Raw genomic sequence first — 25789 nt, forward strand, 5'->3', positions numbered from 1 at the left:
TAAGAAAAAATAGAGATAGTTCAAATAAACTAAATCAGAAATGAAAAAAGACATCACAATCGATAATACAAAAATGCAAAGGATCATGAGACTACTGTGAACAATTATATGCAAACAAATTGAACAACGGAGAAGAAATGGATAAATACTCTGATACATAACCTTCCAAGACTGAATCATGAAGAACAGAAATATAAACAGAACAGTAATGAGCAAGGAAATTAAATCAGTGATGAAAAGTCTGCTATGAAGGAAAAACCCAGTAAAATATATTTTCATAAATTAATTCTACCCAACTTTAAAGAAGAACTAATACCAATTATTTTCAAACTCTTTAAAAAACTGAAGAGAAGGAAATACATCCACAGTCATTTCATAAGGCCAACATTAGCCTGAGACCAAAGCCAGACTATGACACTACCAGAAAAGAAAATTACAGGCCAATATTACTGATGATTATGGATGCAAAAATCCTCAACAAAATACTAAAAACTATACTCAACAGTACATTAAAAGAATCATTCATCATGGTCAAATGGAATTTATCCCTGCGATGAAAGAATGGCTTAACATATGCAAATCAGGTGAGGATTGTTAAGGGATCCAAAAATATAGTTAGATAAAATGAATAAGATCTAGTATTTGATAGCACAACAGGGTGACTACGGTCAATAATAATTCTTTGTATATTTTAAATAACTAGAAGAATAAAATTGAAATTTCCTAATTAAAGAAATGATAAATTCTTGAGGTAATGGATACTCCAAGTACACTGACATGATTGTTACACATCATATGCCTGTATCAGAACACCGCATGTACCCCATGAAAATATATACCTATTATGTACTCATAATAATTATAAATAGTTTTTTTTTAGATTCACTCTGCTTCTAAGTCTGCAGATGCGATTTTCTATCTATCACAAAATAAATTTACAGAAGTAAAAAAAAAATTTTAAATGTGATTCACCATAGTAACAGAAGAATAAAAACAATATTGTCAACTCAATAGATGAAGAACAAGCATTTGAAAAAATTTAACATCCTTTCATGATAAACTTTGGAAAATCAGGTATAGAAGGAATGTTTCTCAACACAATAAAGGCCATATATAACAAGCCTACAGTGAACATCATACTCAGGGGTGAAAAGTTAAAGGCCTTTTCTTTAATATCAGGAGCAAGACAAGGATGTATGTTTTCATCAGTTATGTTCAACATGGTGCTGGAGGGCCTTGTCAAAACTATTAGGCAAGAAAACAAAAGCATCTAAATAGGAAATGAAGAAATGAAGATGTTTGCTGATGACATGATCTTATACATAGAAAACCATAAAGACTCCTCCAAAACAATTGTTAATTAACAAATTTAGTGAATTTGTAGAATACAAAATCAACTTACATAATTTATTATTTCTATACACCAATATACAACCAGAGAAAGAAATTTTAAAAATAATGACATTTAAAATAGTTTCTTACACACACACACACACACACACACACACACACACACACAGAGTCACTTAGAAGTAATCAATAGAATATAATAGAAAGTCCAGAAACAAACCCACATGTCTATGGTTAGTTAATACACACATACACACACACACACACACACACACACACATATTTAGGAGTAAATTTAATGAAGAAAGTGAAATGTCCATATACTAAAAACTATAAAACATTGTTGAAAAAACCTGAACATGACACAAATAAATGAAAAGCTAGCGCAAACTCATGGTTAGAAGAATTAATATTGTTAAAATGGTCATACTATCCAAAGCAGATTTAATGCTATTCCTATGAAAATTCCAATGCATTTTTCACAGAAATAAAAAAAAATTGTATAATGTATATGAAACAACAAAAGAGAGCAAATAGTCACAAATAACAATCTTGAGAAAAAATAAAGCTGAAGTTATCATACTATCATACTTTAAAATACATTAAAAGCCATAGTAATCCAAGTTGCATGGTACTGCATAAAACTAGATATAACAATTAATGGAATATGATAGAAAGCCCAGAAATAAACCCACATACCTATGGTCAATTAATTTTTTATAAAGGTACAAAGATCACACCATGGTGAAATGACAGACTTTTCAGTAAATGATGTTGGGAAAACTGGATATCCACACTTGGAAGAATCAAAATGAACCCTTATTCCAGCCCTTGTACCAAAATTAACTCAAAATGGATTAAAGACTTAGTATAATGTAAGACTTGAAACTATAAAACTACTAGAAGAAAACATAGGGGGAAACCATCATGACATGGGTATGAGCAGAGATTCCTTGACCCCAAAAGCACAGGAAATGGAAGCAAAAATAGACAAATGGAATTCCATCAAACTAAAAGGCTTCTGCACAGGAAAGGAAACCGTTAACAGGCTGAAGATACAACCCACAGATTGGGAGAAAATATTTGCAAATTACACATTGGAGAAAAGGCTAATATCTAAAATATGCATGGAACTCAAATTCCACAAAAATAAGGAAACAAATAATCCTATTAAAAATGGGCAGAGAACTTAAATAGACTTTACTCAAAAGGAAACATAAAAATGGTAAACAGATATATGGAAAAATGCTTAGCATCTCTAATAATCAAAGAAATGCTAATTAAATCACAATGAATATTATCTTACATCTGATAGACTGGCTATTATCAAAAAGATGAAAACTAACAAGTGATAGTGACAATGTGGAGAAGAAGGAACACTTGTACATTGTAGATGGTATTGCAAACTAGTACAGTTATTTTGGAAAACAATATGACTGTTACTAAAAAACTAAAATTACCACATAGTCCAGCAATTCTACCTTTGAGTACATATTCAAAGGAATTAATTTCAGCATGTCAACAAGATGTCTGAACTCTCATGTGTACTGCAGCATTATTAACAATAGCCAATATTTGGAAATAACTTAAGTGCCCATCAACAGATGAATGGACTTTTACAATGTGGTATATGTAAACAAGGGAATACTATTCAGTCTTCGAAAGGCAGGAAATTTTGTCATTTATGACAACATGAATGGACCCAGAGGACATTATGCTAAATAAAATAAGCCTGGCACAAAGCAACAAATACTGCATGATCTCACTTTTATGTGCAATTTAAAAAGTCAAACTGAAGAATTACAGAGTACAATGATGGTTACCAAAGGCTGGGGTAGGAGGATGGACAAAGAAAGGGGAGATGTTGGTCAAAGAGTACAAAGTTTCAGTTGGATTGGAGAAAGAATTTCTGCTGATCTATTATACTATATTGTAGGAAAACATAGTTACACAATAATGCAAATTTCAAAACAGCTAAAAGAATGGATTTTAAATGCTCTCATCATGAAGAAAGGATAAGTATTTGAGATGACAGATACATTAATTAGCCTGATTTGATCATTCCCCAAGGTATGCCTACATCAAAATGTCACATTGTACCCTGTGAATAAATACAATCATTATTTGTCAATTAAAGATACAGTATGACTTTAGAAAAAAAAGATAGACTAATTCCCCTTGAGGAAGGGCACTGAATACTACAGTAAGTGTGTATAGTAGTGATTTCTCTAGTTCTCCCCTAAAGGGACAAATTGCCAGAATTTTTGGGTAACTGTAGTATCAATATTTGGATAAAGACTAATACTTAGATTTATTGAAGAATCTAAAAAGAATTAAAAAAGTTTTACTTACAATTATTAAATTTTTAAAGCATCACTGTTATATTTGTATATACACCTGTGTATTAAAATAAAAACAGCATCCTTTTTTATTGTAAAATCAGGAAAATTTTAAAAATCACCATGATTTGACTACTTATGTGTAACCATATTTGGCTACATTTCTTAGATTTTTGATATACATACATATGTATGATATGTATCATTTTTAATGCACAGTTAGCACAGAATTAATCATTTATAAATTGTAGATGAAAATAATGTGAACAAAAATTTGGTGAAAGTTAATATCAATTCTGCATTCCCTGCTGACTATTTTTACCAAACTTCTACATTTACTTACTGGATTTAAAGTGTTAATATTTTTTTAAGAAAACAGACCCTCCAAATTCTAAGTGTTAAAGCAAAAATTCAAGTGGCTCAAATTCTATGAAGAGAATATAAACATTTTATCCATGTAATAGTACATTTTTTTGTTGTTGAAATTACTCAGTTGTAAATGTGGTACATATACATTATGGAATACTATGCAGCCATCAAAAGGGACAAGGGCATGTCCTTTGCTGGGACATGGATGAAGATAGAAGCCGTTATACCCAGCAAACTAACACAGGAACAGAATACCAAATACTGCATGATCTCACTTATAAGGGGGAGGTGAATGATGAGAACACATGGTCACATGACAGGCAACAACATACACTGGGGCTTGTCATTGGGGTGAGGGGAAGGAGAGCATCAGGAGGAATAGCTAATGGATGCTGAGCTTAATATCTCGGTGATGGGTTGATCTGTGCAGCAAACCACCATGGCACACTTACCTATGTAACCAAGCTGCACATCCTGCCCATGAACCCCAAAACTTAAAAGTTGATTTAAAAAAAAGTATTATTCAGCTGTCTTTTGTGATTATACAAGTAACCTATAATTGTTAAAATATAAAAAGAAAATTACAAAAAATAAATTGAAAATATGTAATTAGCCTCCTAAAGATAAAAGATATAATATTTGATATATAGCTTTCAATTTTTCTAGACATATGTATAAACATACACCATATGTATTTCACACAGCTGTGCTCTACAGAGGGTTTGATAATTTGGTTTGTTCCCTTAACAGTGCACCACAGAGACCTTTGAATGTCCATATGTAAATAACAAAACTATCATATCTACCTAGTGTTGTATTATGATGTTTTAAACTTTATTTACCCTATTTATTTATTTATTCAATAAATATTTATTAAACACCTATTACATACCAAGCCCAGCTTTTGCTTTAGAGATAGGTAATAAGCCAGCCAAGTATTGCTATAAAGAAATACCTGAGACTGAGTAATTAGAAGAAAAGAAGTTTAATTGGCTCATGGCTCTGCCAGCTGTACAAGAAGCATAGGGACATCTGCTTCTTGGGGGTAGAGGGCACAGAGAGTTTTACTCATGGAGGAAAATGAAGCAGGAGCAGATATTTCACATGACGAAAGCAGGAGCAAGTGAGAAAGTTCAGGGGAGGAACCACACAGTTTTAAACAACCAGATGTTGTGTGAAATCAGAGCCAGAGCTCACTTCTCATCAAAGGGATGGCCCAAGCCATGAAGAATCCACCCAATGATCCGAATACCTCCCACCAGAACCCACCTCCAACATAGGGAATTTCATTTCAACATGAAATTAGGGTAGAACAAATATCCAAGCTATATTAGATAGATAATAAAAAAGGAATAGGTCCTCTTTTGGAGTTTATATTTTAGGTGATTAATGAAAGCATAAAAAACCAAAAGTAAATACTATCTACATTAGGTATCTGTAACTCCAAGAAAAAAAAAAAGAAAAAAAAAAGTCAAGGCAAAGAAGATAGGACAGAATGGAGTTATGGGAGTAAGAATTACTATTTTATATAAGTCAAGTAAGTAAATCAACTGCAGAAACAAGACATTCAGAATAAGTGATGAGAGATTACAAGTAGAGGGAAGAGCAATTGCAAATGCCTTGAGATTAAGTACATGCTTGATGTGTTCACAGATCAGCTATTGGGCTTCAGTGGCTGGGCAGAATGGGTAAGAGGCAGAATGGACAGGGCCAGAGGGGCTGTAGGGTCGATCCTGTGGGAATTTATGGGCATATGGTAAGGACTTCAGTTTTCTACTTGAATAAAACAAGGACCCCTTGGAGAGTATTGAGTAGTGACAGAATTTTGTTGACCTTTTTTTCAGGGATTATAATTGCTTTTTTGTAGAGAATAAACCATAGAGAATTAAGGTGAAAGCAGGAAACCTAGTTGGGAGGCTAGCGGCGCACATTAAAATATAAGATCTTAGTACTGTGAGATCTGTAACACAAGAAGTGGAACAAACACATGAAGTTCCTGTTGGAAATTCAAACTTCTCATGCAGGCTTCACTCAGTTCTACTCATTATGGATAAAGGCTTCTGCTTTGAGTCACCTGAGTACTTTTGACCCCAAACTTAATCAATGCCTTGAAGTGAAAATGTGGTGTCAGGCAATTTCTATTCATGAAACCAACCAACCAACCAATCCATATCATGACTTAGTGGTGTGAGACCTCAGCAAGAACTTTATATGAACCAAATTTGTCTCATTTGTATCTTCTCATATCTGTCACATAATTTCTCCTGTCCAGTGACACTGGTCCTTCAATTTGAAAATAGTCTCAATTGTCTTTTCTTTCTTAAACTAACAAATATAAAAGTGAAAGAAACAATATGAAAAAATATATATATATATAATATATATATATAGAAGATCATGAAGCTATTGAAGAAACAAACAGAAATGCCTCGTGAAGTGAAAGAACATCCATGAGAACAGGGCATCCTAGAAGCCAAGTAAAGAAAGTGTTTCAAGGAGAAGGGAGTAATTAACAACGTGTAACTCAATTAAAATGAGGATAAAATACTGATTTAGCAATGTGGAGGTCCCACGTGACCCTAATAAGACAAATATTTGTGGGATTTGGCAAGGAAGACCTAGATGAAGTGGATTCAGGATCAAATTGAAGCAGAGGAATTTCTGATAACAGGTAGTTTCTCTTTCAAGGGAATTTGCTGTAAAGAGAAGCAGAGAATTGAGGCAGTATCTGGTTAGAGATGTGAGATCAACAAAGGGATACTGGAAATACGAGGTTATACTTGTTCATGCCTAAAACACTTTTCTGACTGAAAATAAAAATCAAATTAGCTTTTGGGTTGCATCTATAACTTTTTCTGTTTGCTATCGTCTGTCTTTCTCTAAATTAGAAGACCCTTCCAGAGACCAGTTTTCTTCTTTCCTGTTGTTGTGATATTTCTAGTTTTTCTCTCTCATCCATATTCTAAATCTGTCTGCCACTTTCATTGGAATTAATAAGACATGATTTTACTTCATTTTTTTCTTTTAAGAAATTTAAAAATTTGAGATGGAGTCTCTCTGTGTTTCCCAGCTGGTCTCAAACTCGAAGACCTCCTTTGGGAGGTCCTCCTGCCTGGATTTCCCAAAGTGCTGTGATTACAGGCATGAGCCATGACTCCCAGACTGTTATATCATTTTTAAGCACATCCCCTTGCCTTCACTTTAATCCCTTTCCTTAAAAGACTTTGTCTATATAATGGAATTGACTTAAAAACTTTTCCAATAGCTTTTTTTCCCCTTCTTCTATAGATTTCTAAATAAACTTAACTTTTTGGTTGATGTGAAGTTGATCTCCAATGCATAATTTACAAATAGCTGACTTACTACAAATAGAATTTAGCATTAATAGTATTTGTACCTGATACCTTCCAATTTAATCTGACCTTTAATTCATTAAAATGCTCAGCAAAAAAACTCCTTTGGAAGGTCATCCTATTGCCTATTTCCTACAATATTACTTTCCTCTCCTTTTATTCTTCCCTATTTTATTTTATTTTGCTCATCTTTCCATGTTTCCCATTCATTAGTTTTTTTTTTCTCTTGCTGTGTGTAAATCACCCCCCAAAACTTATGTGCCTTACAACAACAATAATGACTTACTATCATTCATGGTGTCTGTGGATTTGGAGCTTGAGAGTGGCTTGGCTGGGTGATTCTGGCTCACGGACTCTTTTGAGGTTTCAATTAGACAATTATTTCAGAGGGACAATCTTGAAAGCCTCTTCTCCACTTTTTTGATGCCTGAATTGGGAGGCCTTGAACCTCTGAGACCCACTGAATATATCTCAATGTCTATGTAATTTCTCCACTTGGTCTACCCAGAACAGAAACTTTAGGATAGCTGAGCTGCTTACAAATATGCTCAGGGTTTCCACGGCACATATTCCAAGAAGCCAAATGAAAGCCAGTATTTACTTGTGTGTATTAGCTTTCAAAATTATCAAGCATCACTCCTACTGCAACCTGTTGGTCAAGGCAATTACAAAGTTTTTTTTGGTTTCAAGGGAGGGGAGATAGGCTCCCACCTCCAGATGGAGGAGTGTCAATACAGCATTGTAAAAAGAGCTTGGGGAATGAGATATATATTAGTATAGCCATCTTTGAAAGATACAATCTGCCGCATCTCTCAAGCACCAAGCCCCTTTTCCTTTGACTCATGTTTCTCACTCTAATTATGTTCTTACACTTCAACATAATCTCTAGTCTTGTATGATTTTCTTATTCTCTAATCATCTCCTGGCTTCATTTCCTTGCCTTGTAGCCTGACCCTAAGATTAGAAATTTCTTCACACTCTTCAGTACCCTCAAATGCTTGTCCCTTGTGATCCTTAAGTACTCTAAATATAGTGTGCCCTCAGTAAATCTGGGTTCTCTATCCATAGATTCAGCCAACTGTGGATCAAAAACAATTTTTTTTAAAAAAGGCATCTGTAAATGAATACATACAGGTATTGCTTTCTTGTAATTATTCCCTAAATAATACAACAATATCCATAGACATTAATAATGAATTTGGTATTATAAGTAATTTAGAGAAGACTTAAAGTATAAAGAGGGTGGCTAGATGCAGTGGCCCACGCCTGTAATCCTAGCTTTGGGAGGCAGAGGCGGGTGGATCACCTGTCAGGAGTTCAAGATCAGAAGGGGCTAACCCTGTCTCTACTAAAAATATAAAAATTAGCTGGGCGTGGTGGCATGCACCTGTAATCCCAGCTACTTGGGATGCTGAGGCAGGAGAATCGCTTGGATCTGGGGGGCAGAGATTGCAGTGAGCAGAGATTGCACCACTTCACTCCAACCTGGGCAAAAGAGAGAGACTCCATTTCAAAAAAAAAAAAAAAAGTATAAAGAGGGTATGTGTAAGTTATATGCAAATACTATGTCATTTTATATAAGGGACCTGAGTATTTGTGAATTTACATATCGATAGGGAGTCCTGGAATTAATTCCCCAGCAACGACAAAGGATAACTGTATGTCAATTTCCAAGTTTAATTATCTCTCCTTCTGCATTACTGAATCATACAGAAAAAAAAAATTGCATCACTGAGCTTTTTGGCTTTATTGGTATTGTTTTAAATTCTACCCTTTTTTTTTTTCTTTTGAGACAGAGACTCATTCTGTTGTCAGGCTGGAGTGCAGTGGCACTATCTCAGCTCACTACACCTCTGTCTATAGGGTTCAAGCAATTCTCCTGCCTCAGCCTCCCTAGTAACTGGGACTACAGGCACCCACCACCACGCCTGGCTAATTTTTGTATTTTTATTAGACATGGTGTTTCACCTTGTTGGCCAGGATGGTCTTGATCTCCTGATTTCGTGATCCATTCACCTTGGCCTCCCAAAGTGCTGGGATTACAGGTGTGAGCCACTGCAAGCAGCCTAAACTCTATTCTTAACCAGTGTATTGACACTGCCCAACAGTACTTCTTCACTAGTTACAAGGATGTTCCTAGAATGTTCCTGGGATGGCTATTACAAACATTTACCACATTTATGAAATCGCCTTTTCACAATTCTCTATTAGCAGAAAATACAGCCTGCTGCTAACAGAAATTTCTCTTATCTGACCTGATCCCTCCAAAATTTAATTTTAAAAATTCTGTTTTAGTTTATTTTTATAATTAAACATTAAGAACATATAATACTCCACATTTTTCTCTTTTATTGGTATAGCTGCTTTCCATCCATTATGTTTAAAGTCTTCTCTTTTATTATTTTTTAATTATTAATGTCTTTTCAGTTTTGTTTTTATTCTAAATCTAGTATTATTTAAGATCACAGTCTTAATCTTTAGGCTGACACTGATTTATACTGAGATTATTTATACATACTATATGCCAACAATGGATCTAAGTGTTTAATACATATGAATCATGTATTCCTCAACAACAACAACAAAAAACACTGATGATGTAGAAATATTTTTGTCCTAATATTACTGAAAATTAAACTGAGGTAGAGAGAAGATAGCTAACTTTCCCAGATCACAAAACTAGGATAACCAGAGTTTATGTTCACAACCACAATATGATACTTCTTTCACTTTTATCTAATGTTACTAAATTATTATTAAGTTGTCTTATTATATCTCTATTTTTCTGGCTTTACCAAGGTTTTCTGAGTAGACAAATTATTATTGTAAATGTACAAAGTTTTAAGAAAAAATTTTATATTCTTATTTTGTAGGCTACAAAGTATAATATACATGTCATCGATACACATATATTCTTATTTTAGTTTGATATATTACTTTCTACAACAAATACATTCTTGTTACCTGATAATGTGCATTTTATCAGCATATTTTAGTTTTTTATTTTTTGTGTTTTGTTAATATAATTTCAAGTTTATAAAGGTTTGCCACCATGGATTGTATATTTATCCTTATTTAATGTCCCTCTTTGTCGTGTTTTCAGCTTAACTTTTACTTTGTCTAATGATAATAATATCTGAGTTTATTTTTGCTTTCACCTCCCTAGGAGATCATTGCGCTTAATTTTAGTTTTATTTATTTTTTTCTAATCACCTTAAGTACGCTTCTTATAAACACTGTATGGCTGGAATTTATTTTAATAGAGTTATTCAATCCACTTATTTTTATCTAATAAAATATAGTTGGTTTTATGCTCTTAGTAATTTTATGACATTTTTCTTACTCTTGAATGATTTGTTCATATTCTCTTTTTCTCCCCAATTCTCTACCAATTTTCAGATTTTTATCTTAAATCATTTAAAGTATTTAGTCCCAGACTGTTAAGAAGTTTTCCCTTAGGAGATCGATCCAAGATGGCCACTTAAGAGGAAGTCGGAATTGCAGCTCCGAGAGTAGGCGCAGAGGGTGAGTGGACGCCGCATTTCCAGACGGACTTTTACTGCCCATAGACCAGGAGATTCACAGGGGGAAAAGCCCCACGGGTCTCCAGCGCCGCTGGTTTGAGCGGAGTGGCCGCTCAGCCTACGCCCTGGAGCGGGGGCAGTGGCTTCTTGCGCAGAGCGAGAGAGACAGAGTTCCCTCTGAGCCAGAAAGGGGAACTGAAGCAGGGAGCCAAGCCAGGAGACCCCCGGGCAAGGGAGTGCCACGAATCTCAGAGCCGCTGCTTCGGCTGACGCAGCGGCACACAGGGCAGCGGATTTTAATTGCGCGGAGAAGCTCCCCGCATTCCCAGTGCCGCTGGTTGGACCGGAGCAGCCGCTCGGCCTGCACGGGGGACGGGGAGCAGCGGCTCCTTGAACAAAGTGAACGAGACTGTGTCCCCTCTGGGCCAGCAAGGGGAACTGTGGCAAGGAGGCAAGCCAAGAGATTACAGGACAAAGAGGGCCCCTCTGGAAACACGGCTGAACCCGGGATGGTCCAGCTCTGTGGGGGAGGGGCGTCCTCCATTGGGAAACACCCTGCAGTTCCCGGGGCAATTTTCCGTAACCAAGACAACCCGCCACTACAGAGACTCCGTCACTACAGGGGCGGGCCAGCATAGCGGAAGCAGTTCTAAATACACCCACAGGACTGCAGGGAAGCTCACACAGAAGCTGGGCGGAGCCCACAGCAGCTCAGCGAAGCCTCTGCAGGCTGAGTGTGACTAGACTGCCACCTTGTGGGCAGGGAAAACGGTAGCAACACAGCTGAAAAACATAAAGTGCTAAACCCCTGGGCCAGAACACCTGGGGAGAAGAAAAGGGGGTTTATGAGTTCAGCTGTTGCAGACTTAAAATTACCAAAATCAGAAAGACAGCAACTACAAAGTCAATAGGCGGATAAATCCACAAAGATGGGAAGAAACCAGCGCAAAAAGGATGAAAACACCCAAAACCAGAACACCTCTCCCCCTACAAGGCAGCATAACTCCTCACCAGCACGGGAACAAGACTGGACGGAGAATGAGTGTGATGAAATGACAGAATCAGCTTTCAGAAAATGGATAATAAGAAACTTCTGTGAGCTAAAAGAACATGTTCTAACCCAATGCAAAGAAACTAAGAACCTTGAAAAAAGACTTGATGAAATGCTAACGAGAATGGACAACTTAGAGAGGAATATGAATGAACTGATGGAGCTGAAAAACACAACACGAGAACTTCGCGAAGCATGTACAAGTTTCAACAGCAGAATTGACCAAGCAGAAGAAAGGATATCAGAAGTTGAAGATCAACTCAATGAAATAAAACGAGAAGAGAAGATTAGAGAAAACAAGGTAAAAAGGAATGAACAGAGTCAACAAGAAATATGGGACTACGTGAAAAGACCTAATCTACGTTTGATAGGTGTACCTGAATGTGACGAAGAGAATGCATCCAAGCTGGAAAATACTCTTCAGGATATTATCCAGGAAAACTTCCCCAACCTAGCAAGGCAGGCCAATATTCAAGTCCAGGAAATACAGAGAACACCACAAAGATATTCCTCTAGAAGAGCAACCCCAAGGCACATATTCATCAGATTCACCAGGGTTGAAATGAAGGAGAAAATACTAAGGGCAGCCAGAGAGAAAGGTCGGGTTACCCACAAAGGGAAACCCATCAGACTCACAGCAGATCTCTCAGCAGAAACCCTACAGGCCAGAAGAGAGTGGGGGCCGATATTCAACATCCTTAAAGAAAAGAACTTTCAACCCAGAATTTCATATCCAGCCAAACTAAGCTTCATAAGTGAAGGAAAAATAAAATCCTTTGTGAACAAGCAAGTACTCACAGATTTCATCACCACCAGACCAGCTTTACAAGAGCTCCTGAAGGAGACACTACACATAGAAAAAAACAACCAGCACCAGCCACTCCAAAAACGCACGAAATGGTAAAGAGCAGCAACACAATGAAGAATCTCCATCAACCAATGGGCAAAACAGCCAGCTAGCATCAAAATGACAGGACCAAACTCACACATAACAATATTAACCCTAAATGTAAATGGACTAAATGCCCCAATCAAAAGACACAGACTGGCAAATTGGATAAAAAGCCAAAACCCATCAGTGTGCTGTATCCAGGAAACCCACCTCACATGCAAGGATACACAAAGGCTCAAAATAAAGGGATGGAGGAAGATTTACCAAGCAAATGGAGAGCAAAAAAAAGCAGGAGTTGCAATTCTCATCTCTGATAAAATAGACTTTAAAGCAACAAAGATCAAAAGAGACAAAGAAGGACATTACATAATGGTAAAAGGATCAATACAACAAGAAGAGCTAACGATCCTAAATATATATGCACCTAATACAGGAGCACCCAGATACATAAGACAAGTTCTTAAAGACTTACAAAGAGACATAGACTCCCACACATTAATACTGGGAGACTTCAACACACCGTTGTCAATATTAGACAGATCAACGAGACAGAAAATTAATAAGGATATCCAGGACTTGAACTCAGACCTGGAACAAGCAAACCTAATAGATATTTACAGAACTCTCCAGCCCAAATCCACAGAATATACATTCTTCTCAGCACCACATCACACCTACTCTAAAACTGACCACATAATTGGAAGTAAATCACTCCTCAGCAAATGCAAAAGAACAGAAACCATAACAAACAGTCTCTCAGACCACAGTGCAATCAAGTTAGAACTCAGAATTCAGAAGCCCACCCAGAACCGCACATCCTCATGGAAATTGAACAACTTTCTCCTGAATGTTGACTGGATAAACACTGAAATGAAGGCAGAAATAAAGATGTTCTTCGAAACCAACGAGAATGAAGACACCACATACCAGAATCTCTGGGACACATTTAAAGCAGTCTCTAGAGGAAAATATATAGCAATAAGTGCCCACATGAGAAGAAAGGAGAGAACTAAAATTGACACCCTATCATCAAAATTGAAAGAGCTAGAGGAGCAAGATCAAAAAAACTCAAAACCTAGCAGAAGACAAGAAATAACTAAGATCAAAGCAGAAATGAAGGAGATAGAGACACGAAAAACCCTACAAAAAATCAATAAATCCAGGAGCTGGTTTTTTGAAAAGATCAACAAAATAGACAGACCACTAGCCAAACTAATAAAAAAGAAAAGAGAGAATAACCAAATAGATGCAATAAAAACTGATAAAGGGGATATCACCACAGATGCCACAGAAATTCAAACCATCATCAGAGATTATTACAAACAACTCTATGCACATAAATTAGAAAACCTGGAAGAAATGGATAAATTCCTGGACAGTAGTCTCCTCCCATGCCTAAACCAGGAAGAAGTCGAAACCCTGAATAGACCAATAACAAGGTCTGAAGTCGAGGCAGCAATTAAGAGCCTACCACCCAAAAAAAGCCCAGGCCCAGATGGTCTCACAGCCGAATTCTACCAGACATACAAAGAGGAACTGGTACCATTCCTACTGAAACTATTCCAAATAATCCAAAAAGAGGGAATCCTTCCCAAATCATTTTATGAGACCAACATCATCCTAATACCAAAACCCGGCAGAGACTCAACAAGAAAAGAAAACTACAGGCCAATATCCATGATGAACATAGATGCAAAAATCTTCAATAAAATACTGGCAAGCCGATTACAACAGCACATCAAAAAGCTTATCCACCATGATCAAGTAGGATTCATCCCGGGGATGCAAGTCTGGTTCAATATACGCAAGTCTATAAATGTAATTCACCACATAAACAGAACCAAAGACAAAAACCACATGATTATCTCAATTGATGCAGAGAAGGCCTTTGACAAAATTCAACAGCCCTTTATGCTAAAAACCCTCAATAAACTAGGTATCGATGGAACGTATCTCAAAATAATAAAAGCTATTTATGACAAACCGACAGCCAATATCATACTGAATGGGCAAAAACTGGAAGCATTCCCTTTGAAATCTGGCACTAGACAAGGATGCCCTCTCTCACCACTCCTATTCAATATAGTACTGGAAGTTCTAGCCAGAGCAATCAGGCAAGAAAAAGAAATAAAGGGTATTCAATTAGGAAAGGAGGAAGTCAAATTGTCTCTATTTGCAGACGACATGATTGTATATCTAGAAGACCCTATCACCTCAGCCCAAAATCTCCTGAAACTGATAAGCAACTTCAGCAAAGTCTCAGGATACAAAATCAATGTGCAAAAATCACAAGCATTCCTATACACCAATAATAGACTTAAAGAGAGCCAAATCAAGAACGAACTGCCATTCACAATTGCTACAAAGAGAATAAAATACCTAGGAATACAACTAACAAGGAACGTAAAGGACCTCTTCAAGGAGAACTACAAATCACTGCTCAACGAAATAAGAGAGGACACAAACAGATGGAGAAACATTCCATGTTCATGGTTAGGAAGAATTAATATTGCGAAAATGGCCATACTGCCCAAAGTAATTTACAGATTCAACGCTATCCCCATCAAGCTACCAATGACCTTCTTCACAGAACTGGAAAAAACCACCTTAAACTTCATATGGAACCAAAAGAGAGCCCGCATAGCCAAGTCAATTCTAAGCAAAAAGAACAAAGCAGGAGGCATCACACTACCGGACTTCAAACTATACTACAAGGCTACAGTAATCAAAACAGCATGGTACTGGTACCAAAACAGAGATATAGACCAATGGAACAGAACAGAGACGTCGGAGGCGACACAACATATCTACAACCACCTGATCTTTGACAAACCTGAAAAAAACAATCAATGGGGAAAGGATTCCATGTTCAATAAGTGGTGTTGGGAAAACTGGCTAGCCATATGCAGAAAGCAGAAACTGGACCCCTTCCTGACACCTTACACTAAAATTGACTCCAGATGGATTAAAGACTTAAACATAAGACGTAACACCATAAAAACACTAGAAGGAAACCTAGGCAAAACCATTCAGGACATAGGCGTAGGCAAGGACTTTATGACCAAAACACCAAAAGCATTGGCAACAAAAGCCAAAATAGACAAATGGGACCTAATCAAACTCCACAGCTTTTGCACGGCAAAAGAAACAGTCAATAGAGTGAATCGGCAACCAACAGAATGGGAAAAAATTTTTGCAGCCTACCCGTCTGACAAAGGGCTGATATCCAGAATTTACAATGAACTAAAAAAGATTTACAAGAAAAAAACAAACAAGCCCATTCAAAAATGGGCGAAGGATATGAACAGATACTTTACAAAAGAAGACATACATGAGGCCAACAAACATATGAAAAAATGCTCATCATCACTGGTCATTAGAGAAATGCAAATCAAAACTACATTGAGATACCATCTCACGCCAGTTAGAATGGCGATCATTAAAAAATCTGGAGACAACAGATGCTGGAGAGGATGTGGAGAAATAGGAACACTTTTACACTGTTGGTGGGAGTGTAAATTAGTTCAACCACTGTGGAAAACAGTGTGGCGATTCCTCAAGGACCTAGAAATAGAAATTCCATTTGACCCAGCAATCCCATTACTGGGCATATATCCAAAGGATTATAAATCGTTCTACTATAAGGACACATGCACACGAATGTTCATTGCAGCACAGTTTACAATAGCAAAGACCTGGAACCAGCCCAAATGCCCATCGATGATAGACTGGACAGGAAAAATGTGGCACATATACACCATGGAATATTATGCAGCCATTAAAAAGGAGGAGTTCACATCCTTCGTAGGGACATGGATGAACCTGGAAAACATCATTCTCAGCAAACTGACACAAGAACACAAAATCAAACACCACATGTTCTCACTCATAGGCGGGTGTTGAACAAGGAGAACACATGGACACAGGGAGGGGAGCACTATACACGGGGTTCTGTTGGGGGGGAGGGGGGATAGTGGGGAGGTGGGGAGTTGGGGAGGGATAGCATGGGGAGAAATGCCAGATATAGGTGAAGGGGAGGGAGGCAGCAAATCATACTGCCAGGTGAGAACCTGTGCAACAACCTTGCATGCTATTCACATGTACCCCAAAACCTAAAATGCAATAAAAAAATAAATAAATTAAAAAAAAAAAAAAAGAAGTTTTCCCTTAACTATTACTCCTTTTTTTCAATAATCTTAACATTTATTTCCTAGAAATGTAATCATTATTGCAGCAGGTACTGTTAGTTTTGATCAGATATCTGTGCTATTATTTTCCCCTAATTGTATCTGAAGTGTCAATGAGCCCAAATAAAACACTTTATATCCTTGGCTCCTTGACAACCATCATGTCTATGTTTGGTTGAGGAGAAAAGCTTCTTAAAAAGGGAAAATACAGATGTTATGTGCCTTTCCATTTCTTCTTTCTTTTCTCTTTCTTCCTACTATTTGGGCATAAAAATAGAGCTTTAACAGCCACCTTGCACATAGGCAATCTTGAGGAGGAAAGCCTCCCTCTAATGATATGGGGCAGAAACAGAGGAGCCTGGCACACTGAAAAAGGGAAACCTACAAACCAATCTTCCCCCAACTCCCCTAGATTGCATGTAAATGAAAGACAAGTAAATTTCAGCTTTTTAAAGCCAGTCATTTGAACTTTGTTTTCTGTAAAGTTAATTCTAATAAAAATTCAATTTTTGTCTTGACTCTGCTAATGTATATGCATATGTGAATATTTATGTCATGAGATGTGGCTTAGCCTAATTCTTGTCAAGATCATTTTTTCTGCTCAGAGATCTCAGTTCAGTTGTATTTTAGTTTAAGTGGTTCAAAAAATATCTTCCTGGGAAATATTCTCTGACTTATTAAATATCCCAGAATGTCACCCTTTTGGCTTGACACAGTCTGGATTCAGAATCCACAGACCCCCGATTCTGCTGCTGCTAAGGCACAGATTTCAAGATATGAGGGACTGCATGGTTGGAGTACTATAATGAGATGTTAAAATCTCAATTGACAGCAAGGTAACCCTTGGGAGGTAACAACCCAAGTGTAGACTGTGCCAGTAAAGAGCTTCTAAGGCTTGGACTTGGGACAGGCTTTGATATGAGACACTCCAGGAAGTATGTAACATAAGTGGAGAAAATGTGGCCTGCTTTCTCTTCCTTACAGGAGACACACACACTCAGAAACACACACTCAAAGAGAGAAGGGGAGAGAACAGAGCCCTCAAAACCTACACTTGGACATCAAGGCCAGCATTGGCAGGAGAGCAGCTAGCAGAGCAGGCTGTGGTGGGCCAGGTGGTGGCAGATTCTTGGCTCTAAGACCAGCAGATTGGCAGCAATGTTAGGGTCTTGAGGCAACATATGCCAGAAGGAAGAGGTGGGGGTCATTGTTTGGGGGAAAAGAGAAAGAAGGCAGTTCAAAGACTGAACTTCTATGTGTGATCTTAACTCTGCCTCTCCCATCAACCTACACACAGACAGTAAAAACGCATGTTAACAAAGGGAGGAAAACTTCACAAACGTATCTAAAGCACCTAGTACTCTTGGCTACTGGAAAAGCACCTCTGTTAAAGCAAATGGTGGCTGGGATCCATTGTAAATAGAATTAAACATTAATGTGGGCTCTCTTATTCCTCAAATCTTCATCTAGATATGAAATCTAGTGTTTATTTTCCAACCCTGTTGCCACTGCCTTGGTTTAGTTCCAATCATGTTTCTTGAGGATGAATACTTCCATAAAAGCCTATCTGAGATCTAAATTTTTGAGGTCTAGCTTTCAAATTCACCAGCTACAAGGTTATTAATATACTCCCCAGAACAGAAATCTCATCATGTCACCCCTCTGAATAGAATTTTTAAATTGTTTCTCATTATATAACACAAGCTTCAAATTTCCTTGAATATTATAAAATGCTTTTTGCTATCTATTTTTTTCCTCCTGTTCAATTACTTTTTCTGCCATAGACTCCCATTTTCCTTTTAAATTGTGTGTAATTTCCGGAAGGGTTCTTGCTGTTTCATACCCCATCCCATTGTGAATCAGTCCTTATACTTATAGTGGCCTTCCTCACCTCTGCCTTTAAACTACAGAAAAGCCTCTCCCAAAGCCACTTAACTCTAGGCAGAGCCAGAAGTTTCTTATCCTATCTAATCTCTAGCACCTAAAAAAACACATTTTTTGCTGTGTTTACATTCTTCTTTACAGAAGGGTTAGCTTAATGTGGGCAGAGATTTAACCCTTTTTATCTGTATATCCCTTCTTCGTACAGTGTTTAGGTAAGTAGTAAATACTATTGTTTTTCCTAATTAACAAGGTCTCTTCTTGTTCTTAGCACTTTTAAAAATTGAGTGAAATAAAGCACAACCCTGGATAGGAGCTTCTTCATTTATTAACTTAGTCAACAAAAGTGTTTTGAGGGTCTACATCTTATGAGGCACTGTGCTAGGCCCAGGACTTGGCTCACAAGTTTCTTAAATATAACGTGGTTCCTGTCTAAAAACTTAGGTCCTGATAACTTAGGTCCTTAAAGGGGGAAAAAAATGCCCAAATTAAAAAGCTAAGATCTACAATTAATTTCAAAGAAAACTAGTACTACAAGATTCTAAATGTATATCTAACAGGCTATCGAATTAAAACTTTGAGAGAGGACAATTCATTATATGTCTTGAAAAAATATTTACTTTTTCAGTCTTGAGAAAATCACAACTAAGATGTTCATCAAGACCTGAAATCCATCAACTGGAAAAGGATTTTAAATGTAGTTGGCATTTCCAAGGACCAAACTAAGAAGGCAATTCCATTCGTAACAGCTACAAAAAATAGGATAAAGTAAAGTGCCTACAAATACATTTAACCAAACAAGTAATAGATATCTATAAGGAGAACTACAAAACACTGATGAAAAAAACCCTAGATGACAAAAGCAAATGGAAAAACACCCCTGGCTCATGGATTGGGAGATTCAATATTATTAAAATGATCATACTGTCTAAAACAATCTACAGATTCAACATAATCCCTATCAAATTACCAATGTCATTTTTCATAGAATTAGAAAAAGAAAATCCTAAAATTCATATAAAACCAAAAAAAAAAAAAAAAAAAAAAAAAAAAGAATACAAAAATCCAAAGCAATCCTAAAGAAAAAGAACAAAGTTGGTGGCATCCTATTATCTGACTTCAAATTATACTACAAAGCTTTAATAACCAAAACAACATGGTACCAATATAAACATATACACATAGATTAATAGGACAGAATAGAGAACCCAGAAATAAAACCATGCACCTATAACCAACTGATTTTTGACAAAGCTAACAAAAATATTTACTGGGTAAAGGACTCTCTATTCAATAAATGGTGCTGGGAAGCTTGGATAGCCATATGCAGAAGATTGAAACTGGCCACCTACCTCTCACCAGTTACAAAAATTAACTGGAGATATATTAAATACCTAAACATAAGACCTGAAACTATAAAAATACAAGAAGAAAGACTAGGAAAAAGTCTTGAGGACATTTGCCTAGGCAAAAAAAAAAAAAAAAAAAAAAATGACCAAGTCCTCAAAAACAAATGCAACAAAAACAAAAATAGACAAATGGGACTTAAATTAGAAAGTTTTTAGACAGAAAAATAATCAACAGAGTGAACAAACTACAGAATGGGAAAAAAATTGCAAACTATGGATCTGACAAAGAAATAATTTTCAGAATCTACAAGGAACTCAAGCAACTCAACGAGAAAAAAAAAAAAATAACCCCATTAAAAAATGGGCAAAGAATAAGAACTTTTTTCAAAAGAAAACACAAATGGCACTGACAAATATAGTAATGTCGAGAAAATGCTCAACATCACTAATCATCAGAGAAATGCAAATTAAAATCACAAAAAAATATTATCTCACACTAGTCAGAATGGCTATTACTAAAAAGTCAATAAACAACAGATGTTGGTGAGGAGGCAGAGAAAAGGGAATGCTTATAGGCTGTTGGTGGAAATGTAAATTAGTACAACCGTTATGGAAGACAGTATGGAGATTTCTTAACTAACTAAAATAGAACTACCATTAGATCCAGCAATCTCACTAATTGGTATATATCCAAAGGGAAAGAAACCATTACATTTAAAAAAAATACCTACACTCACATATTTATCACAACAGCAAAAATATGGAATCAATCTAAGTATCCATCAACAGAGGATTGGATAAAGAAAATTAACCCTTCCCCACCCTCCCTCCCACTATACCTCCGGTAGCTCCCCCAACAGACCCCAGTGTGTGATGCTCCCCTCTTTGTGTCCAAGTGTTCTCATTGTTCAACACCTGCCTATCAGTGAGAACATGCAGTGTTTAATTTTCTATTTTTGTGTCAGTTTGTTGAGAATGATGGTTTCCAGGTTCATCCATATCCCTACAAAGGACACAAACTCATCATTTTTTATGGCTGAATAGTATTCCATGGTGTTTATGTGCCACATTTTCTTTGTCCAGTCTATCATTGATGGGCATTTGGTTGGTTCCAGGTCTTTGCTATTGTAAACAGTGCTGTGATGAACATGCATGTGCATATCTTTATAATAGAACAATTTATAGTCCTTTGGGTATATACCCAGTAATGGGATTGCTGGGTCAAATGAAATTTCTGTTTCTAGATCCTTGAGGAATTGCCACACTGTCTTCCTCAATGATTGAACTAATTTACACTCCCACCAACAGTGTAAAAATGTTCCTATTTCTCCACATCCTCTCCAGCATCTGTTGTCTCCAAATTTTTTAATGATCGCCATTCTAACTGGCATGAGATAGTATCTCATTGTGGTTTTGATTTCCATTTCTCTAATGACAAGTTATGATGAGTTTTTTTTTTTTGTATGTTTGTTGGTTTTATTCTTGTTCGTGTTTTCTAACAAACTTTATATTTATTTCCTCCAAAATTCATTTAAGTAAAAAATACAGTTTTAAAAACATTAAAATGCCAGGAAATGAAGGCAGACAGGAATATAAAGTGAAGCCAGATAGAATTAGCACATACAATGTTTGCCATAATATCCTATATGCAAAAGTGGGATTGGGCATGTTATAGATCTGCCTCTGATCCTTCCTGCAGGCAATTTGAACAGCAAGCACAATTTGAAAAAATACTCTATTATGCAATGTTCTTAAGATGCAAGCAAGAAAAGTACAAGTATTCCTGGCACTAAGTCCAGGCAGAAACTTCTTTTTATATACTCTTTTATATAACCTTGGAATGTCATGAAAATGTCCTTAATACTTTTTTTTTTTTTGAGACAGTGTCTCACTTTGTCACCCAGTCTGGAGAGCAGTGGCAAGATCTCAGCTCACCATTACCTCCACCTCCCAGGTTCAAGCGATTCTCCTGCCTCAGCCTCCTGAGTAGTTGGGATTACAGGCAGGTGCCACCATGCCCAGCTAATTTTTGTACTTTTAGTAGAAACAAGTTTTCACCATGTTGGTCAGGCTGATCTCAAACTCCTGACTTCGTGATCCACCCACCTGGCCTTTCAATGTGCTGGTATTACAGGCATGAGCCACTGTGCCTGGCCTAATACTTTTAAGTAAAGGTAACATGTTCTTATATTCTTTTTGCAATTTTTCTCAAGGAAGGGTGCAATCACCATACCAAAGTGATGGTATACACACATCCACACACATATAGTGCAATAAAAGGACACAGTCCACCAAGGGCTAATATAAGGATATACTTTAAATAAGCTGGAGGAAATAAAGAACTGCCTAATCTTACAGAATATTCTCCAGAAATGTTATTTTCTGTCATAGCTTTTGACATGCAAAGAATGGTTATAAGTTCCCTAGGTTTTTCTAATTACCTCCAGTTAGTTTCTGATTTGGAAATCCATTTATAGGTAAGTCCAAGGTAACATCATCTGGTTGTGGCAGGAAGAGTTTTGCTTTGGCTTAGAACTTTTTTTGGGATCACATGGTGTTAGTTACCAATTTGTAAGTGGGAGAATATCTCTGAATCTTGACAAGAGCCTGGAATGCAGCTATGTGTAGGGGGCACACGGCAACATATTCAAGCTTACATGGCATTTGAGGTCAGAGTATAGAAAAAGACCGAGGCACTGTGTATGTGTTCTTTGTGCTTGAGAACGAAACTCCTTGACCCTGAAAACAGGACAGGGAATGGAGGGTGTGGTGTGACAAGGAATGCTGAAGACAGCCTCCTGAGAATGCAGTCTGAGTGTGTACAAGGTCACAGGTGCCTCAGTAACCCACCTCAAATGACCATCTACTGGATGTTTGTAGTTTAATACAAGCCCTCTTGATAAATACTTGGTGGACAAATGCTGGGGCAGACTCTCTAGGAAGAGCTACCCCTAGCTCCGCTCAGCTGGAACACTTATGAAGGAGGAGAGCTCATCAATTTTCAGGGAATCCCAGTAAGGGACAGTTTTGACTCCAATCAGGAGGACAGGATGCATGAGTAAAATATCAGGGGTTATCATGGGTCAAGAAATGATAAGAGAAAGTATTTTTTGAGACGGAGTTTCGCTCTTGTTACCCAGGCTGGAGTGCAATGGCGCGATCTCGGCTCACCACAACCTCCGCCTCCTGGGTTCAGGCATTTCTCCTGCCTCAGCCACCTGAGTAGCTGGGATTACAGGCATGCGCCACCATGCCCAGTTAATTTTTTGTATTTTTAGTGGAGACGGGGTTTCACCATGTTGACCGGGATGGTCTCGATCTCTTGACCTCGTGATCCACCCGCCTCGGCCTCCCAAAGTGCTGGGATTACAGGCGTGAGCCACCACGCCCGGCGAGAAAGTATTTTTTTTAAAACAATGCAACAGCTACTTAAGCCTATCCAGTACACTATAGAGCCTGGAGCCCTACACAAGCTTATACTCTTAATTTGGCAGGAATGCACTTGGTTTCCTGATCAAGGAGACTTAGATTTATAATTAAGGGAGCTGGTGGGTCACTGCCAGAAATGAGGATATGAGCAAGGTCATTTTACTAACGTTACTATTTTGACCACCTGGGCGCTGGTACGCTCTGCGTTATAGCCTCTTTATCTGCCAAATTGCGGTGAGTCAAACTGCTCATCTTCTCCACCTGAAGGGAATTCAGGAGATTTAAAGACGGCAAAACAGACACCAGAAAAACGGAGAGACTTCTCTCCCCACTTCATCCTATTCTATGGGGAATGAGGAAGACATTTTTTCTAGTGAGGATCAGGATGGACCAGAGCCTTTTCCTGCCCCTATAGAAAAGCTATTGTCCTCTTTTCACCCACCCTTAAGGGGACCTGCATCTGTTGGCCCCGTTCAGGCAACAGCACCTCCCATGCTCCTTGAGGAGATTGGAGGCCGCCAAGGATAAGACCCGGTTCAGCGAACATCTATATGATCTGGTGGCCACATCTCCTCGACAAACTTCCCTGGAGAAGTGCCTCTGAGAGGGAAGGAAACTGGCTGATTATGATTTTCTTCCTAATATGCAAGTTCCCACTTCCTACTTCCAGCATCGGCCTTTCTGGCTTTGTCTTTTTTCTGTTTCCCTGGAGCATAAGGGAGAGTTGCATGCTGCCTCCGGGGTTTTATCCCAGAAAGCTCTGGCTTTCTTGCTGCCCACAGAGGCCTGGGGCAGGAGAGTTGCTAAGATGCCATGGAGTGCCCATGTTATCACTGGCAGTCTGGGCAAGTTGCCCCTTTCTGGGTTTGTGGTGGTGGAGGGAAGGCCAAGAGACACAAACCAAGTCACTGGGTGGCTGCAGGCAGCTCCAGCCCGGTCCTGAGACTCGTCCTCACCATGGTTTGCCTCTCCTAAGTCTCTCTGCTTGGCGGTGGTAAAAATAATAATAATAAAAAAGCCCAGTATCAGTACCTTACCTAACAAGGTTGGCTCCAAGTGTAGGTGTCCTGGGGGATGGGGAGTGGTCTTCTCCCAGCCTATTACCCTCTTGCCTCCTGCTTCCACGCTTACACACACACTTTACCACCTGGTTATTCTCTGGCCTCTTACTGCTACTTATACTCTTCCTTCTTTCCTCTCAGGGCAAGAATAGCAACAGGTGGCAGGCTGTTAAAAAGAGAGGCTGTTAAAAAGAATAGCAACAGGTGGCAGGCTGTTAAAAAGAGAGGCTGTTAAAAAGGAACAGCCACATCTCTGCTTTCCCAAGCTCACTTCTAAGATATTCCAGCTAAAGCTAATGCAAAAAAATGACCAGCAACTAAAGACTCTTTTAAAAAGTTTTTTGTTTTTTTCCCCCCTTTTTACACAATTAAGCTAACTCAATGCAGGTTTACTATCCTGGAGACTTGCAGTCACATTCTAATAACTTTCAAGGGCCAAAATATGGTACAAATCTCTTAAAATACCCACCCCTTCCATGCCTTAGTTTAACAGTAGGCTGTATCTTTTGCCATTTCTGTATTTTATGTGCTATTTATCTGTCTCATAATCCATCTGAACATATACAAAACACCACAGACTTAATAGCTTCTCTTCTCATAAAGGAGTGCTGACCTTGCATCCAGTCATCAGGATCTGACCCTCTTTTCCTATGGTTAAGGAACAATTTCATACTCTCTTAGCTTATGATCTTGATTGGCAAGTAGCAGTGGTTGACTTTATTGGTAATATCAGCTTCCACTTACCAGCCTCTAAGCTTCTGAACTTTTTGCAAACTGTCCCTGTTAAATTTGTGCCTATTGTTGTCTCTGAGCCCTTGCTTCATCCACTACTATCTTTACAGATGGTTCAAAAAAAAAAAAAAAAAAAAAAAAGGCAGCTATAGTGTGGCAAGATGCCATGCAAAACTGACAACACAAAATCCAGGAACATTTTTAAACTATGCAACAGGCAGAGTTAGGTGCCCTGATATCAGCTTTACAAACTTTTCCTCACCAAGACATAA

General features: G+C 37.7%; 1 protein-coding gene across 1 annotated transcript in view; it reads right to left on the bottom strand.

The window, feature by feature from the left end:
• The window catches only part of GFRAL (GDNF family receptor alpha like), a 99180-nt gene extending 74317 nt beyond the window's left edge, over nt 1–24863 (bottom strand). The window contains exon 1 of the mRNA XM_012441649.2: nt 24762–24863. The gene's annotated coding sequence lies outside the window, so the exon portion shown is untranslated. The remainder of the gene's footprint in view (nt 1–24761) is intronic.
• Between the last annotated feature and the right edge of the window lie 926 nt (nt 24864–25789).

The sequence above is a fragment of the Aotus nancymaae genome, unplaced genomic scaffold (genome assembly GCF_030222135.1).
Source record: "Aotus nancymaae isolate 86718 unplaced genomic scaffold, 86718_ANA_hifiasm-v0.15.2.pri h1tg000040l, whole genome shotgun sequence".
Taxonomy (NCBI): domain Eukaryota; kingdom Metazoa; phylum Chordata; class Mammalia; order Primates; family Aotidae; genus Aotus; species Aotus nancymaae.